Consider the following 11,608-nt stretch of genomic DNA (forward strand, 5'->3'; position numbering starts at 1 on the left):
TACATATTAACTACAGAAAATGTGAGCAATCTAGAAGAAGAAAAAACAGAAGCTTTTTTTTTTCAAACCAAATCCCCCTCCCTAGAAGGAGCCACAAAGAAGAATTCAATTTATTCTTCCAACACACTTCAGTTTTCTATAAGTACACATAAACTTAAGAATCGTTGTGGGATTCCAGTGCAATGTCCTCAGTTTGGTTTAAGATATCTCAGTAGCCCCACAGCAAGGATTTGTTGGTCAGCCAATATAGGCTCCACAAACTGCAGCAATTTATACATCTTATAGATGCATAGTATTTTGGGATATATTATCCTAGGAGGATATGAAATAAAATTAGAAACTGCTGTTTTCCAGGGCACCCAGCCTGTGGTCTTGCTCACTGGATGATATTTAACCCACTGCACCTCCCTGAAGCTCCTTAGACTCTGTCTCAAGTGAAATACATACTGGATTTTTAATTGCTGTGTGAAATATATATATATATATATATATATATATATATATATATATATATATTTAGTTTGTCCTCAGTGGAAGACCCTGTTAAAGGGTTCAGATACTTGTTGTGTGCTAAAGAGCACTGGATTGCAGAGTAAGAAATCTTCAGGCCCCATTGGTGCATGTTTGTATCGTATTTCTTGTTCTTGGGTGTCATTTGTTTAGTAAAACTTCGGGACAGTGTGTTCTGGAACACTATAGAGAACCAAGTGAATGACTCCTTTAAAACAGAAACCTTGAACCATCCTCTCAGTCTGTGTTTGGATAGAAGTGGGTCCTGGACTAAGGCACAAATGAGGATTCCTTGCCATGCCGTGTCATTGAGTATGAACCCCAGCATCTTTTTACTAAAACAGTAACTAATACCAAATAATAATAATAATAATAATAATATTTGGTATTAGTTACTGTTTTAGTAAAAATGATGTGTTTTAAATCCCTTTTTATTCCTCTCCAATGACAGTCTTTCTCTTCCCCACCAGCAAATGCTTTACTGATATAGTGAGATTTCTTAAGGTCTCTATTTTTATCACCCATCTCCCTAAATTATTTGTAGTTGGCTGCATCCATTTTAAAGTTGCATTAAGGCTCCCATACTATTTGCATTTACTATGCCATACTCATCATCTGGCTAGTTGCTTCTTTGCCTGGCCCAGGAATCAAGCCTTGTGGATATAGGTTTTGGACCAACATTTCTTTTTTGTATTGCAGACTAGCCTATGATGTGAATGCAGTAAAGGTCAATTTTCCTGGTATTTATTTTCACTGCTTTATGGAATATGTGCATGAATGTAGTGGAAATGTAGGGGAAGAGAATGGAGATGTGGAGGAGAAAAGAAAAGGTCAAGAAGTTAATCCTTTATGCTAAGTGAAGCTAGTCAATCTTTAAAAAACAAATACCAAATGACTCCTTTGATATAAGGGGAGTAAACAAGGACAGGGTAGGGACGAAGAGCTTGAGAAGAAGATGTACATTAAACAGGGATGAGAGGTGGGAGGGAAAGGGAGTGAGAAGGGAAATTGCATGGAAATGGAAGGCGATCCTCAGGGTTATACAAAATGTCATATAAGAGGTAAGGAGGGGTAAGTCAAGAGAATACAAATGGAAGACATGATTTACAGTAGAAGGGGTAGAGAGAGAAAAGGGGAGGGGAGGGGAGGGGAGGGGAGGGGGGATAGTAGACAATAGGACAGACAGCAGAATACATCAGACACTAGAAAGGCAATATGTCAATCAATGGAAGGGTAACTGATGTGATACAGCAATTTGTATACGGGGTAAAAGCGGGAGTTCATAATCCACTTGAATCAAACCGTGTAATATGATGTATTAAGAACTATGTAATGTTATGAACGACCAATAAAAAAAAAAAAAAAGAAGTTAATCCTTCTTGTATTTCTGTAAATATATATTCATGAATTTTTATGTAAATTTCCTTTTTAAAAATATTGATTGTGTGATAATGGCATGTTCTTAAGTAGTCAATAAATAAAGACTTTTTTAAAAAAAATCTGCTATGGGACATGTGTGTTATTAATACTCATCAAGACAGCTCTTTAAATACTTCCTTCTTCTGTTAGGTCTTTTCAGTAAGGCTGTTTCAGCAGCCTACTTCCTTCCTGGTAGTTGTATGTGTCCCTGAAATCAGATCTCAAAGTGCTCCGCTTGTTAAAAAAAAAAAAAAAAGCTATAGGTTTTAAATCACACTTTGCCTGCCTGCCTTGCATCTGCTTCCTCTTCCCTATACCTATGTTTTTAAGGGTCCACTAGGACCCAGAAATTTGTTTTTTGTTTCCTTTTATATTCAAAACTCCTCGGATTTTTTTTTTTGTTGTTGTTGTTGTTATTGTTGTTCTTAAAGGGGAAGACATATAGATTAACCACTATGGGTAAAGGCTCTGGGAGTACATGGAGTACCTTGGGGGGTCCTTTTAGCTCAGATGCAGTTTCTTCTGCTCTGAGCAGCTGGGCATGGGAGTCTCCTTTCTTGGCTTTATTGTTCATTACTTATGTAGCTGGGCCCCTCTGGACTCACTCACTTTCAGTCTAACAGGAAGACTGCCAAGCAGCGAGGCTGCAGCCCGAGCATGGTGACACATGTCTGTAATCCTGGCCACTCAAGAGTTAGAATCAGGAAGATCACAAGTTCGAGGCCAGCCTCAAACAATTTAGCAAGAGCCCCAGCACCATAGTGAGACCCTGTCTCAAAATAACAAAAATAAAAGGGCTGGGATGTAGCCCATTGGTAAAACACCCATGGGTTCAATCACCAGTATCAATTTTTTTTAAAAAAAAAAATACTAGTTGAAGATCACATGGAGTTGTCAGAGAGCTTATAGATTGGACATAGGATAATTTTGAATATCGGGGTAATTTTGAATTTGCTAAATGGTAATCAAAAAGAAATAATGAAAAATAAACTATTACACTACTTTGGGGGGGGACTCTATTTTCTCCACAAATATGGACGACTCAAGCCAGTATACATGGGCGATATTTTTTCAAATAATATATTGACTGCTTACTAGTATCTAAAAAAATGTCTCCAAGGGATTTTGAACCCTTGAGCTTCTTCTTAAGTAATTTATGCCTCTTTTGGGTACCAGTGTTTTCCACCTTTCTTTATAGTGCCAGTTTGTGTTGTATTCAGTCTTCTACAAGCGGTTGTTGCCATGACAATTCAATACATTTATATCAAGCACATGGGCAATGCTCATCTATGCCAGAAAAACACTGAGGGTTGGTACCTCATTTTTTTTCTAGGACAGGTTATACCTAAATTAACCCAGCATAACAGATAGCCTCTAAGTCAGTATCTATGAATTATATGGTATTTGAGAGCATCCAGGATATTACTTTCCTTAAACTCTGGCTCCACCAGTCTGACCATGTATGGGCAAATGGCTGTCCTCAGATGTCCTCAGAAGAAGTCCCCTCCCCTCCCCTGGGAGACTTCCCCTGCTGCTATCTGCTCACCTGGCTAGTGCCCTTCTCTATGAAGTCTCAGCTGGTATGTCCACTCTTTCTAGAAGCATCTCTTCAGTTCTCATGCATACACTCTATGAAGAATGACATTTCTGAGGCATCAAGGAATAATTTCCCCACTCTGTCCGTCCCTACACTTCCTCCCCATGCATTGGGGCCTTTGGGGCCCAGGCATCAAATATTGTGCCCACCTGGTCTCCTTCCTGAGACTAGAGAAACAGTCTGGGGAGAGCAGAGGAGAGAAGAGAAATCTTCACAAGTCATGAGTGAGAAAGTTCTAGCCTCTCCCTGTTAATAGGAGGATCGTCATTGATTCCCGGGAAAAGACTTGAGGGACAGTGAACCTGAGAAAAATTTGTTGGAAGGAATGGTGAGAAACACAGGTTATGAAGGGGACAGGCACAGAAGAATGATGGGTGACCCCATTGGTTGCTCAGGTGGACCAATGAGTATTACATGGAGTGACCCTGGGAGTGAGGTCTGAGTACAGACAGAATGGAGGGGAAGATCTCTCCAAAATAAAGGTGCACACACACACACACACACAAACACACACAGGCCCCAGTGTTATAGAAGCTGTACAAAACTTATTCCCAACTCAAGAAAAGGAGAGGGATCCAAAATGAATTTAACTATCACTCTAGTAGAATAGAGATTAAAATAAAAATTATATTGTTAAAGAAAATACGAATATTTCTTGAAAATTTGAGCTATTAGTCAGTTTTTCATCACTATGACAAAATACTTGAGGGAATCAATTCATAAGAAAGAAAAGTTTGTTTTGGCTCATGGTTTCAGAGGTTTCAGTCCATTGTTTGCCCATTGCTCTTGGACCTGTGGTAAGACAGCATAACACGGACGGAGTGAGCAGTAGAGTAGCTGCTCACCTCATGACTACCAGAAAGCAAAAAGAGAGGGAAGAAGGGGCAGGGTCCCAATATCCACTTGAAGGGCACATCTCCAGTGACCTAACTTCCTCCCACTTGGTCCTTGTTGTGGTTTGAATATGAGGTATCCCCCCAAGCCTCCTGTAATTAGATTATGGGAGCTGTAACCTAATCAGATCATCCTAGATTGAAAGGGCAGAGTGAGTGTGAACTATAGGCAGGTGGGGTGTGGCTGGAGGAGATGTGTCCCTGGGGCAGCGGCCCCTTCTCTGTCTGCTCTCTGCTTCCTGACCACCATGGAGTGAAGTGCTTTCCTCCACCCCAGGATGTGCTGCCTCACCTTGGGCCCAGAGCCATGGCATCAGCTTTCTATGAATTGAGACCTCTGGAATTGTGAGCCCAAAATAAACTTTTCCTCCCATAAGTGTTCTTGGGTATTTTGATCACAGAGACAAAAAAAAAAAAAAGCTAACTAAAACAGCCTGCCTGCCTCCTGAAGATCCCACCACCTCCCAAGAGTGCCAGGGACTGGTGGCCTTCAACACGTGAGCCTTTGGGGAATAGTTATCCAAACCCTTAGTAGCTATGTACTTAGATTTGTACAAACTTGCATCTGTAGCATCGCACTGGTCATTCTTTACTGGAATTGTCTGTTTGTTGTTTATTATTCGTCCTTCTGACTATAAACTCCTTGAGGACAGGAACTAGGTTTGACATTATACACCTAGTATCTGCAACAGTGCCTGGTCTATAGCACCACACACAAAAAAATATATGGGAAATGACGGAACTGTCGAACTCTCTTATGGATAGCAGTGTCAAGAAGAAGACTGGCTAAATGAGGGTCCATCTATATAATGAAAGGTTGAGTGACCATTAAAATTGCACAATATACAAGAACTTTATGATATGGGACAATAGATATTATTTTAAGTGAAAAGAAAGGTCTCAAAACAACATGATACATATTTTAAAAGTTTAATGAAATTTGTGCCTAAAACTTTTGAAAGGAACCATCAACAGTATAAATTATAACCCTGAATGTTCAGGTTATATAGTGATTTTTAATTTTCTTGTATGTCTTTTTTTTTTGTATTTTTCAAAATTTCTGCATTGACCACAGATTTTGTTGCTGGAAGGGAGGAAAAAGCACAAATGTAATATTCCTATGTTCGTATGTGCCTTTAAAATTTTTTTTTGGTGTTTTTCCAGTTTCTTAGGTTTTTTCATAGGGTCCCCAGGAATCAGGGTCACCCTCCTCTGCAACATGAGGGGGAGGGACCAAGGGATAAAGGCTAAGGGGACCTCCCTCTCTTCCTTGGCCTAATTGCTTTTCCCTGCCCTCTCCTCCATGGATATCATGGCTAGCTCATCTTTTTTCCAGGATGGATTCTCTGTCCTCTGAGCTAGCACATTGCAGATGAACCCTCTCTTGGTTTTCTAGCTGAAGTCTCATTCATGTGGGGACCTTCTGGGGCCTGCAGATTTCCCTCATCCACCCTCACCCCATGCAGGGAACTCCCTCCGTCATCCTTATTTCTCTCTACCTCTGTTAGCCCAGTCTTTGCTTCTGGTCCCACTCTTTCGCTTCCTGCTAATGTCAGCACTTGCTTGGAAACAGAGGAAGGACAGGAACATTGAGTTTCTTTGCAAATATGCATAACATAAAATGTGCCATCTTAACGATTTTTCAGTGCCCAGTTAAGGGTCATTATGTGCATTCTTAGTGTCGTGCAACCATCAGCACCATTCACCTTTGGATCTTCCTCATCTTCCCAAACTGAAACTCTGTACCCATTAAGCACCGACTTTCCAGTGCTCTCTCTCCTGTATCTCATGGCCACCACCTTTCTGTCTCTATGAATTTGACTACCCCAAGTTCCTCATATGAGTGGAATCATACAGTATTTGTCCTTTTGTGACTGGCTTATTTTACTCAGCATAATGTCCTCAAGGTTCATCTATGTTGTAGCCTGTGTCAGAATTTTCTTCCTTTTTCAGGCTGAATAATATTTGGTTATATGCATGACCACATTTTGTTTATCTATTCGTCCACTGATGAACAATCAAGTTGCTTCTATATTTGGCTCTTGTAAATTACGCTGCTGGTAGGTGTTTGAAGCCTTTTTGAGACCGTACTAACGATCCATTGGACTACATACTCAGAAGTGAAATTGCTGGAGCGCACAGGTCACTTTTTTAAGGAGCCACCACACTCTTTTCCCTAATGGTGCACCATGGTACACTGCCACCAACAGAACACAATTGCTCCAATTTCTCCACATCCTCACTGTTCCGGTTTGGATGTGAGAAAATGCAAGAAGGTTCAGAGGAGAAAAGATTGGGTCATAAGAGTCTTAACCCAATCAGTGAATTAATCCCCCATAGGTATTAACTGATCGGTAATTGAAATGGTAGGGTGTGGCTTTGGGGTACATATTTATATCCCGCAAGTGGAGGCCTCTCTCTGTTTCCTGATCAACACATGAGCTGTTTCCCTCTGCCACACTCTTCCACCATGATACCCTGCCTCACCTCAAGCTCCGAGGAATGGAATCAGCTTTCTATGGACTGAGACCTCTGAAACCTTGAGCCCTTAAGTAAACTTATCCTCCTCTACAATTGTTCTGGTCAGGCTATTTATTCACAGCAGCAAATCGCTGACTCAAACACTCACCCAAACTTGCTATTTTCTGAAGAACATTGACTTTAAAGAATGTATTTATTCATTGGACATAACTTTTCTATGTTTCTATCTGAATATAAAAACCAGTGTAATTCCACATCATGTACAACCACAAGAATAGGAAGTTATAATTCATGTATGTATGATATGTCAAAATACATTCCACTATCATGTATAACTAGAAAGAAGAAGTACAATTTTTAAAAAAAAAATTCATTTAAGAAACATCTACTGAAGATCCACTGTGTCCATGATCTTCTGTGTGTCTCCAAGGAGATCTAGCTTCTGTAGCCCTACTCCTGGGCTAGTGCAGGAATGAGCAAGTACTGAGACAGATGCTGTGGGAAGGACATCTCCAGAAGGAAATACGTTCATTCTTTACTTATAAAGTGAAGAAGCTGAAGCTCAGAAACAAAGTATTAGCCTACGGCTGAACAACTACTAAAAAAAAAAAAAAAAAATCAGGATTCTAATCCAGGTGTTTCTGGGTTCCAAATCTTCATCTCTTGTTTCTGATGCCAATCTGCCTTCTCCTCTGTTGCTGAGGGGACTGAGACTCAAGAGAGATGGACAGTGTGCTGGTAAGCAGCCTTCAGCATCAAGCTCAGGTTTGCTAAGATGCCCAGCCTCTTTGGAAAGAGGTCAATCCACTCAGATGGGGAAAGAGTCTGAGAGTAGAAACAGAGAGCCCAGAACTGTTCTACAAAGAGAGCAAAAGAACCAAGGGATTGAGAGAAGGCATTAAGGTCTGGTTAACGCTCAGTTAAATCTGCTTTAAATAAAAATGTATTGGATGCTAAATGCTTTGACCAGCAGAGGGTCAGGAACATGGTGGGTCCTCACAAGACGTCTGTTAAATGAATACATATTTTAACAATTAGTGTTATTCATGTAATCTTTGACACAATCCTCGAGACTGACATTGCATTTCACACCTTCTAGATGGCACACTGAAGGCAGGGACTAAGTTCTTCCTGAGGGTTTCCAGGCAGCCTGTGTTGGGGAGGTGATATGATCCCTGCTGGTGCTCCCCAGGGGTTCTATTCCTGCTATAAAACTCTCTGTACTTCACTTCAGTTTCTCCTGTAATATGGGCCACCTACTTCATAGGGTTTTTGTCAGGATTAGTGAGGAAAGTCCTGAAGTCATATGGGGCATAGTTAGTGCTTTATAAATATTGGCTATTATTAGTAAAAACTTGGTATTCATTGTAAGAGTCTTATCTTATTCATTGTGTCTTCTCCATTTTAGTCACATATATCCAGCCTCCAAAACTTTTGTTTTTAATTATTTATTTCAACGTTATGTGATTAAAATGTACAACAATATTATTTACTTAATAATTAAAGTAAATGGATTTATTTATTAACTATTGAAAATATTATTCATAAAATACTTTTAAAAGAATTATTCTTTGAGACCTTAAAGTTGGATCACTTTTTAGATTTAAATATCTGCTTTAGCATCGTCCTAAGCAATAAAAATTTGTAATTTGTTTTACAAAGTGTGATATGCCTGAAATAATATGCATTTCCTGATATCCATTTTAAATGAATAACAATTGAAATAAAACACCCATTGATGTGCCATCTAAAATCCTTTCTACTCTAACAGGTGGCAGGGATGCCATTCCTTGGGGAGAGATTGATGCCTTTGTCTTCCATGGTGCTTTGCAGTCATGGTCTTTTAAATAAAGAATGGAAAATTTGATTAATTAAGAAGAATGAAGTTCTTAATTGATTATTGGCTTCTGAGAGATATTTTTCCATTTTTATCCTCTACTTTTAATCAGTAATATGTAAACTCTATTGATGAAGATGATGTAATGTATAATACATTTTTTAAAAGAAGAAAAATTTGAAGAAGTTTCAAGGATTAAATTGCCAAAATGAAAAATGCAGGTCCAGAAGAGAATCCTCTACATGAAGACCAAGCAGGGTCCCTGTCAGATAAAACCAGAGTGTTCACTATTCATTCTGTTTTCACTGGCTGGCCGGCTGTGAGTGGTCAGCTCCAGTGGTCAGCTCCTCAGCTAGAAGGAGGAATTTACACTTTAGGAAACATTCTCTCCGAACAGTCAATATAACAATATATCTCCAACTGATGTGAGGACTCAAGCCTGTAATCCCAGTGACTGTGGAGGCTGAGGTAGGAGGATTTCAAGTTCAAGGTGGGCCTCAGCAACTTAGTGAGACTCCATCTCAAAATAAAAAATAAAAAGTACCGGGGATACAACTCAGTGGTAGAACATTCCTGGGTTCAATCCCCAGTACAAAATACACACATACACACACATATGTGTGTGTGTGGTGTGTGTGTATATGTGTGTGTGCATGTGTGTGTACGTGCACACATATACACATATGCATGCAAATTCCTCTTTGACACCTAGTAATTAGATTTCATTCTACAATGTCATAGTCTCAGTGGGAAACTCTGCCTTCCATCCTGATAAGGAACATCAAGTGAGAGAATTCATACATGTGGACTTTGGGGTTGTTCATATTGCTGAAATGTGATGCTTCTTCGTAAATGGTTACATGTTAGAGCGTTTTTCCTCACCAAAAAAGAAAAGGAGAGAGAGAGAGAGAGAGAGAGAGAGAGAGAGAGAGAGAGAGAGAGAAGAAATGCAAACACTAAAGCTGAGATGCTCAATTCAGAGGCGTTCCAACATTTAGTCTCCTGGATGCCTGTATGGACTTGGGCAATCTTGCACAGTGCTTAATCACCACCTGGTTACTTTGTTGCTCCATTGCTCCTGCTGGTGCTTTAGACATTTGTGTGATGCAGCTCTGTGGCCTTCTCCCCATCACAGGCATAAGTAGGAGTGAGGCTCAACTTATGGGATTTTGACATTCAGGACCTCAGTCATCATACCCAATATTAAACTTGAAAAAAAAAATGTTTAAATTGAGGTAAAAACATACCTTTATCTTCTACTTTTGAAGAAAAAGGGAAAAGCAGTGGAATGAGTAACATTCCCCCTGTGTATGTGTATATCCTTGACCTATCAACCACTTGATTCAGGGTCTCCTGAGGCAGGCTGGCTGCCTGGGTGATCTGCAGTTCCTTCCGGCTCAAAAGACTATGACATTGTAGTCATGCCTGTGATCACTATGATGTGGTAACCAACACGGATAACAGAAGGAGGAAATTTCTTAAACAAGTTCTTTCCCACTGAAGGATGTAACATGCATGGAGAAGACTGGCTTGTGCTCTTCATTAGGGGCAGGTTTGTAGCTCTGAGTATGGTCTTTGCTCTGTTCAAAGACTATGGTGAGGAGCAGGGAAATACTAATGCCCTCCTGCTCCTGATTCCAGATTCTCTCTTTAGTCCCTAATTTTTTTTCTATTTTCCACCTACTCTTTAGGATGAAGGCAGGAGCCCTCAGAAAGTCCCTTTTGAAGCACTGAAGGAAAACCCAGCTACGAGGTAGAGAAGGGAAAGGCATTTGAATGAGAACTGGGTGGATCGTGAACATTCAGGATGGCAAGTTTTGTCAGGGAGATGTTAGAAGGTGAATGAATGGTGTCCCCTGAAGGTTGGGCATGGTCCAAGGGAAACTGAGTGTGGGGTAGTGAATGGAGGGATCCTGGGGCAATTGTGGGAGAAAGGGGGCTTCCAAGACAAGCTCTGTCCTTCCCATAATTTTGCATCCTGAGTTCAATGGAACGTCCAGTATTTGCCATTGGCACAGGGTGGGAGGTATTTGGCAGCTGTGACTCATGATAGCTAAGACCTGGGCAGGCCCCATGCCACTCCTCTCCAACCAGTTCATCAGCGTGCTCCCAAAGGGTTCACAGGAGGTGCAGAGTGTGTAACAGTTTGTGGAGGGTACAGCACTACTGGGTATGGAATTACGTGAGTTTTGCTTACCTGTCCTGAACACGGAAGAGGGAAGATTTCCCAGGGCCCCATCTTGTTGCAGGCCTGGGCTAGCGCATGAGCCACAGCCAGCAAGTTCTGGGTAAGCCCAGCAAAAAAGTCCCCACTAGTCCAGAAACGATGAATAACCGCTTTGCAATTAGAGCCCAACACCACCAGCAAAAGCAAAAGCTCTGGTCAGGGGAAAAACAGACCTTTACTCATCTGACAACTGAGGTCTTGGGGCTCTCCAGTGTGGTGGTGTTGATGCCTGCTCTGTTCACGTCCCTGGGGTTACTGCTGCAGGTTTACTGCTCTGGCCCCTATTAAGCCAGGGGCCAGAGTCAGCCCTTCCCTTGCCTGTTGACTAAAGCATGCTCCAGTCAAGGTGCTCTTGGTCCCCCCCCACCCCGCCAATGCCTCCTTCCCTCCCTGTGGGGCTGTTCTCCAGGCAGCGTGTCAGCTGACCTCCTCCTGCAGAGGTAGCAAGTGTCAGAGGAACTTCTCAGGCTTCTTCCAGCTCTGTGGCTTCCCACAGTGGTGCTTCGATTGGCTCCAGTTTTCCTGGTAGCTACAGCAGGAAACCCTCACACCTGAAAGGCTGGGAGGTTGTGGGGGGCACTGGACAGAAGGGAGCCCTGCTTGGTGGGGATGTGCATAGGGGAAGTGAAAGACCTTTGGAGAGG

Source organism: Urocitellus parryii, chromosome 8 (genome assembly GCF_045843805.1).
Source record: "Urocitellus parryii isolate mUroPar1 chromosome 8, mUroPar1.hap1, whole genome shotgun sequence".
NCBI classification, from domain to species: Eukaryota; Metazoa; Chordata; class Mammalia; order Rodentia; family Sciuridae; genus Urocitellus; species Urocitellus parryii.